The 6,348-nt window shown below is 39.2% G+C and overlaps 1 long non-coding RNA gene across 1 annotated transcript; it reads right to left on the bottom strand.

Annotated features, from left to right (window-relative positions):
* Positions 1-1,324: 1,324 nt before the first annotated feature.
* Positions 1,325-6,348, bottom strand: LOC149097684 (uncharacterized). Its single transcript, XR_016204243.1, has 3 exons — positions 6,126-6,348; positions 2,377-2,544; positions 1,325-1,881 (listed from the first exon to the last, which is right to left on the bottom strand). It is a non-coding gene; the product is annotated as an uncharacterized LOC149097684 (long non-coding RNA).

The raw sequence follows: 6,348 nt of genomic DNA, 5'->3' as shown, positions 1-6,348 counted from the left end.
AAGTTATAACCCTCCCCCTTTCTCTCTCTCTTTTAAGCCCCCTCCTTCCCCTTATTCTTCACAACCAAGTTAATGATAGGCTGTATTAGTAATTAATCCCGACCATAACACTTCATGAGGACTGATCTGGTGTGATTTATTCACGCCTTAAAAGTTCGGATTTCGTTGAAAAATAACTTGTACAACACGTGTAATATCACTCAGTTCTCCATATTAGACAGTCATTGCCCTGGTCCAAAACAGGAAGTAGGGGAGCATAACTCAAGTCTGTTTCTGCCTCCTTTTTTTTTTTGCTACTGGTAACGCGTTCCAGTAAATTAAATAGGGGCCCATTTCAAATAACCCCCCCCCCCCTCTCTATAAAGTCCCCCATTAAACTGCTTAAAATAACTAAGTCCTCCGGGGGGAGGGGCTTAATAGAGGATTTACAGTACATCGTCAAGGAAATCCAGGCTTGTCTTCTATGGAAACGTTTGATTTCAAAACGTACCCACCCCCCCCCCGCCCCCCCCAATTATGGCCATTAAAGCCTTTTCGAGCCTCCTTATTAAGAAGCTGTTTGATACACTCATCTTGATGCTTGAAAAGTGGCGTTTGAATGAGGAGATCGTGTCACTTTTTCAACAGAAGTTGTTCAAAATCTAACTATTGTCATATGTATTTCGATATTTTTCATGATCAGTCACTTCCTTTAGTCTGAAAAGTTGCATTTTTGTTCAGATAATCATATTTGTAAGGGGACATTAACTTTATTACTCACCAATGTTGTGAGCCCTTGTTTCTCCATTATACCTACGAAATGAAGTAAACGTGAACTCAACTTCGTCGCAAAAGGACGGAAACAGTGTTATATCGGACAGAAATGGTGATACATCGAACAGAAACAGTTGATTTTATAATTAACCTAGTTTTAACAATTATTCACCTCAGTGTGGGTGATTAGTGGTGGATATTTACCAAGCCGTGAAGAGGCGAGGTAAATATCCACCACTCTCACCGACACTGAAGTGAATAATTGATGTATTATATGCCACACAAGCTGAATAATCGGCCGATTGAAAATTTGCTTTATTTCCAAAAAGTGCAACAAATGATCATCAGAAAATAATGAAAATCACGCCGCGCGATGCTCCTTCCCGGTAAACGATTTCTTGTTGTAAAAGTTTCCGTTTCGCTTTCTTACGGATAAGCAAAACTTCTGAAAGCACTTATTTAACCCTTTAACCCTTAAAGGACCTTCCTTTGACAAGTAAAATCGTCCGGCGTTAGACAGAGTAAAATCTACAACTGACAAGTTAGGGATGAAAGGGTTAATTTTCCGGGTAACATGTCTTCAACTGGTGTTTCAACTTCGTCTTGCTGTTGAAACCATGCTTCAAAATGTTTCATTTCTTATGCTTGTATAGTGCTCGAAAGTCCACGTAAACAAGGCATTGTACCTTTCTTATGCTTTAAAATCTGAGTCGGAAAGATCAAACAAAACTTTGTTGCCAGTTTTTTGTATTTTTCGGAACAGCCGCCTCGTCGGTGGATAAAACTTGCTCTTCCGTAACTGAAGCGAAACGGGAAGCCATTTTGTTTTTCTCCGTTTGCTCAGAGGGGAATAGTACTTGCTATTAACCTCCGAGCTAGCCAATCGGAATACGCGGAAAGCACTATTTACTTTTGTGGTATATATAAATATGTGTTGTTATTATTATGCTTGTTCCCGCAGCTCCCAAATCTAATGCAATTACACTAGGAAACATTCTGATATCCATTTAATGTCCTAGGTTTGTCCACAAGCCAATCTTAACCTAGTTACCTTTTTTTTCCAAAACCCATGTGGTCAAATCCAGGTACGGAGAAAGTACAAACGTCATGTCCAACTACTTGAAATGTCTAAAGAGCAAACAAATCAAAATAAAAGTCTAATAGTTCTCTGGCGATAACAATGCTATATTAGGTGATTCCAACTTTTGAGTCTGTCAGTGGAATTCTAAAGTGGGACCAAGCAAAAGGAAGTTACTGAGGGGTACTTTTCTGTGTTGCTGTTTATTATGCTGTACAAAGTGGTTTCAACTTTTAAGTCTGTGGAGAAAACCCTAGTGTGTGACCATTCAAATGAAAGCTACTGAGCAGTACTTTTATGTGGTGTTGTTTATTGTGGCGTTCATGGTGGGTCTAACTTTTAAGTCTGTGGAAGAAATCTTTAAGTGTGACCATTCAAATAAAAGCTACTGAGCAGTGCATTCCAGTGTGGCTGTTTATTAAGCTGTACAAGGTGATATTAGTGGTTTGAGTCTGTCGATGGATTCTTCGAACGCAGCCATTCAAATAAAATCTACTGAATAGTTCTTTCATTCTATTCTTGTACTTCAAAAAAACCATACCTACCTGAGTCCAACACAATTTTCTTAAGGTCATCGTACTTTATCCCTGGACAAAGATTTGGTTTCTTGAGAAGATAAGAGATCTGATAAGCCGCAACACCAAACAACAGGAAAACGTTTGGGACTGGAGATGGAGTTTCTCGAGAACGTCTGCCAAGCATGTATCATATTCCTGATAAAATGAAGCAAAGAAAAAGAACTAAGCACTTTACGTCATTAAATAAATAAATAAATAAATAGATGAATAAATAAATAAGTCACTGGACTCCTGGTAAGGGAGTGAGTGAGTGAGTGAGTGAGTGAGTGAGTGAGTGAGTGAGTTAATGGGTGCGTAGTTGGCCGGGTGGGTGGGTGGGTAGGTTAGTGAGTGAATGAGTGGGTGGATGAGGGAATGAATGAATAGATAGATAGATACATGGGTGAGTCGATAGATGGATAGATGGATGGATGGATTCATGGATTCATGGATGGATGGATGGATGGATGGATGAGTGAAGTATTGTCTAGTTTAAATATATCTTGGTTTCGTTTGTCTGGCATCAATTTCGTTTGTGAACTTACCCCCACTGTTAGGCAGAACAATTTAAGGTCGTCGGCATCTAAATGGAGATTTAGGCGTGCTGCTATTGCCTTCTCGCCGGTAAACTCAGGGGCGTTTGTCTTATGACACCCTATGATTGGTTCGAGCACCGGTAACTTGGGATTAAAGAATCCGTTCGCAGCAGAGATAACATAACAGCAAATAAAACGGTAATGATCTTTGAAAACACGGTTGAACTTCGTTTCTAAAGAACAAACACAATAAGGGCTGTTTTTAATATCATTAAAACAAAGCTGAAAGAGACCAAAGCCCGAAACTTACTGTTGAGTTTTGTTTGAAGTTGGAAATAGCCATTTTCAGAGTTAGAACTGAAAATAGGAAATATGCGATATCAGAAGCTTTGGCGAAATAAACAAATAAATCTACGCTCAGTGGATTGGCGTCTGCAATACTTGACCAGCAGAGCGAGACAGCTTGTGTTTGTGCTCAGACGACTGTTACACTTCAAAAAGTGAGAACTCAGCAAAACGGAAGCTTAACCGCGGCCAACAGTTTTGACGAAAAGCACCAGCGTATGCCAGTTAAACTGTATCAACACCAGTACTTGTTGAAAGTTCCTGCTCTCAAGAAAATGAAACCAGTTATAAACAGATGTTAACCGAGCATTTTTAATCAGGAGCGAAATAGAGTAGTTTGTTTGGAAGGGTAAAACCATTTATAAACAAGATTATATATGGCTCTCTTTAGTCAATGTAAAGGCTTTAGGGCATGTATCTTCTAAAACTGTTAATTTCTATGGGAGTGTATTTTTTCTCTCCCGAAAACATCACAAACAAGTCAGAGAAAAGACATCAACGTAAGCTACATGTACCGTAACCTCCCAAAAGAAGTTGCGCGAGCTGTAAGCATGCAGGCGACTTGCTCTAATATATGAGGCCTGTCTTTTATCTGGAATATGTACGGCTTGGAAGCTCAGCTACAAAAGTATAAGCTTCAAACTAAGACATAAATACTGTCGCACCGATCGAAGCACAACGCCAATTACTTCAAGCGTTAGTCTTAGAATTTTCTGTTTTGTATCCAAAACATGCAGTGAAACTCACCGTTTAATGTCGCTAAGTTTTCGTCCTAGAGCTGTCCTTCGAAGCCGAAGTCTTAAGACTAACAAAAACAAAAAACATAGGGGCGGAATATCTTATAAATAGGGCGCCAGGCTTTTTATCCAGTCAAGCGAAACGGCTTGGAGGCCGTCCTTTTTCTTCCGTTAATCTGCACTCACGCCACATTTTATTTATGGTTTAGCATGGGAAAGGCTCGCAAGTTTTGCCAATAAATAAAAAGAAAATAAACGTACCACTAAAACTGGTGAGGGTACAAGGCGAAATGAGTTTGTGAAATGGCATTTGGCAGGACTTAAGGAATGGCGTGATTATGTGGAAGGTGATATATGCAGAATGGTCCAAAAATTAATTCACCTGGAAAGCGCGCCCTTTCTGCAGTTCTGATTATCTTGGATTATTATATGGCTGTGTCTCACAAGGACTGGGAACTACCAAATTTACGAATTTGGCTGAAATCGATATTGACCGCGGTCTAGATTTTCCCATCTAGACCGGCATCTAGACCGGTTTCATTTTGCGTTGAAAAAGTAGCAATCTAAAATACAAAAATGTTCACCGTTTTCTTTCATTTTCTTCTCAATCATTTATGGAAGTGCCAAACAGCCTGATGACCAAAAAAAAAAGCAAAAAACAAAAACAAAAAAGTAAAGAGGACGAGCAAATTTCGGCAGGTTTAAGTTAAGCTCATCTCCGTTTGCAAGCAAAATGTTAGCAAACCAGTTACATTAAACGAATTAAAGTTTTCTTCTTTGCCATATAATAAACATCTTATTAACCGAGCTAAGTCGCTCTGTATGGGAGAATCTTGACCTCGGTCGTGTGTACAGACCTCACTGCGTTCAGTCTGTACTCACGACCTCGGTCAAGATTCTCCCATACAGACCTCCTGCTCGGTTAATAAGAGCTAATTATTAATCGCGTCTGACAGCCCAGAGATTGAATAATCACAAGCTTTTTACCGACCTCGATAACGACAAAATGTTGGAAAGCAAGCCCCTTGCTGTGCAGAGTACAAGTTCTGTGCATAACTTTGAAACATTGCTCGTGATGGCGGCTGGTCAAATCTAATTTTCAACATTTTGTACGTTGGCGTTCCAAGATTATTAACTATATAGAGACCTATAGAATTATTCAGTGTAGAAAGGGCGCGCGTTTCAGTTCAATTAATTTCTTTGGGGCATTCTACATAATTGCATTCCGCAAATCGTGCCACAAGCCATTCCGAACTCATTCCTCTTTATTCCTCACCACACTATAAAAAATGGAGTTTAGAAGTTACTCCAATATCTTCAAAGTGTTAGCAAAAAGAAACTGATCATAAGTTCATCAGCTTTGGCTTAAGGCAATATTAACTTTAGTTCTGCAATTACTTATAGCTTGTCGAGCGAAACGGCTTGGACACCGTCCTTTTTCTGTTAATTTATTTGCACACTTCGCTTCATTACAATTTAATCTGTTAGTTTGAAGCCAGTTTTAATGGAAGAGCCTTTTGAGTGTATTTCATTGTGTTAGATTATAACAACAAGCTCGTTGTAGTCTAGTGGTTAGCGTCTTCTTCATGTTTACGACTATTTGGTATCAACAATTCAGGCTAACACTACGTTAGGGTCAAAACCTCTTTCCTTGCTACATTTCTAGTGTGAACAATAACGATGAAACGTCATCTAAATATTGACCGCCTCGCCCGTATCCCTTCTATTTTCTCTTAATTCCTTTTCTCTGTTTGCGCGAATTGGAATGAAACTAAGTGCAAATTTGCCAATTAGCTTAAAGTCATCTGACCATAATTATTTTGTTGAAGGAACATTGTGTTTAAAATCGTTTATTCAGTACTTGACTTGCCTAAATTTACTTGGAATAAGAATTGAAGCTGCTTAAATTATCAAATATTGCTTTTATTATCCTCAGAGAATTGCACTGGCCCTAATATATGAGGCCTGTCTTTTATCTGGAAGATGTACGGCTTGTAAGCTCAGCTGTGAGCTTCAAACTAAGCCATAAATACTGTCCCACCGTAGCACAACGCCGACTACTTGGATCGTTAGTCTTATAGATTTCTGTTTTGCATGCAAAACATCCAGTAAAACTCACCGTTTAATGTTGCTAAGTCTCCGTCCTAGAGTTGTCTTTCGAAGCTGAAGTCTTAAGACTAATTAAAACAAAATTATTGGAATATCTTATAAGTAGGGCTCCAGTCTTTTTATCCGGTCGAGCGAAACGGCTTGGGGCCGTCCTTTTTCTTCCATCAATTTGTACGCCACGCTAAATTTTATTTATAGTTTAGCATGGGAAGGGCTCGCAAGTTTTGGCAATA

Source organism: Orbicella faveolata, unplaced genomic scaffold (assembly GCF_042242905.1).
Source record: "Orbicella faveolata isolate gen_17 unplaced genomic scaffold, um_ofav_v1 contig_47, whole genome shotgun sequence".
NCBI classification, from domain to species: Eukaryota; Metazoa; Cnidaria; class Anthozoa; order Scleractinia; family Merulinidae; genus Orbicella; species Orbicella faveolata.
Note: the sequence above shows the minus strand (reverse complement) of the source record. Positions and strands in the feature narration are given on the sequence as shown.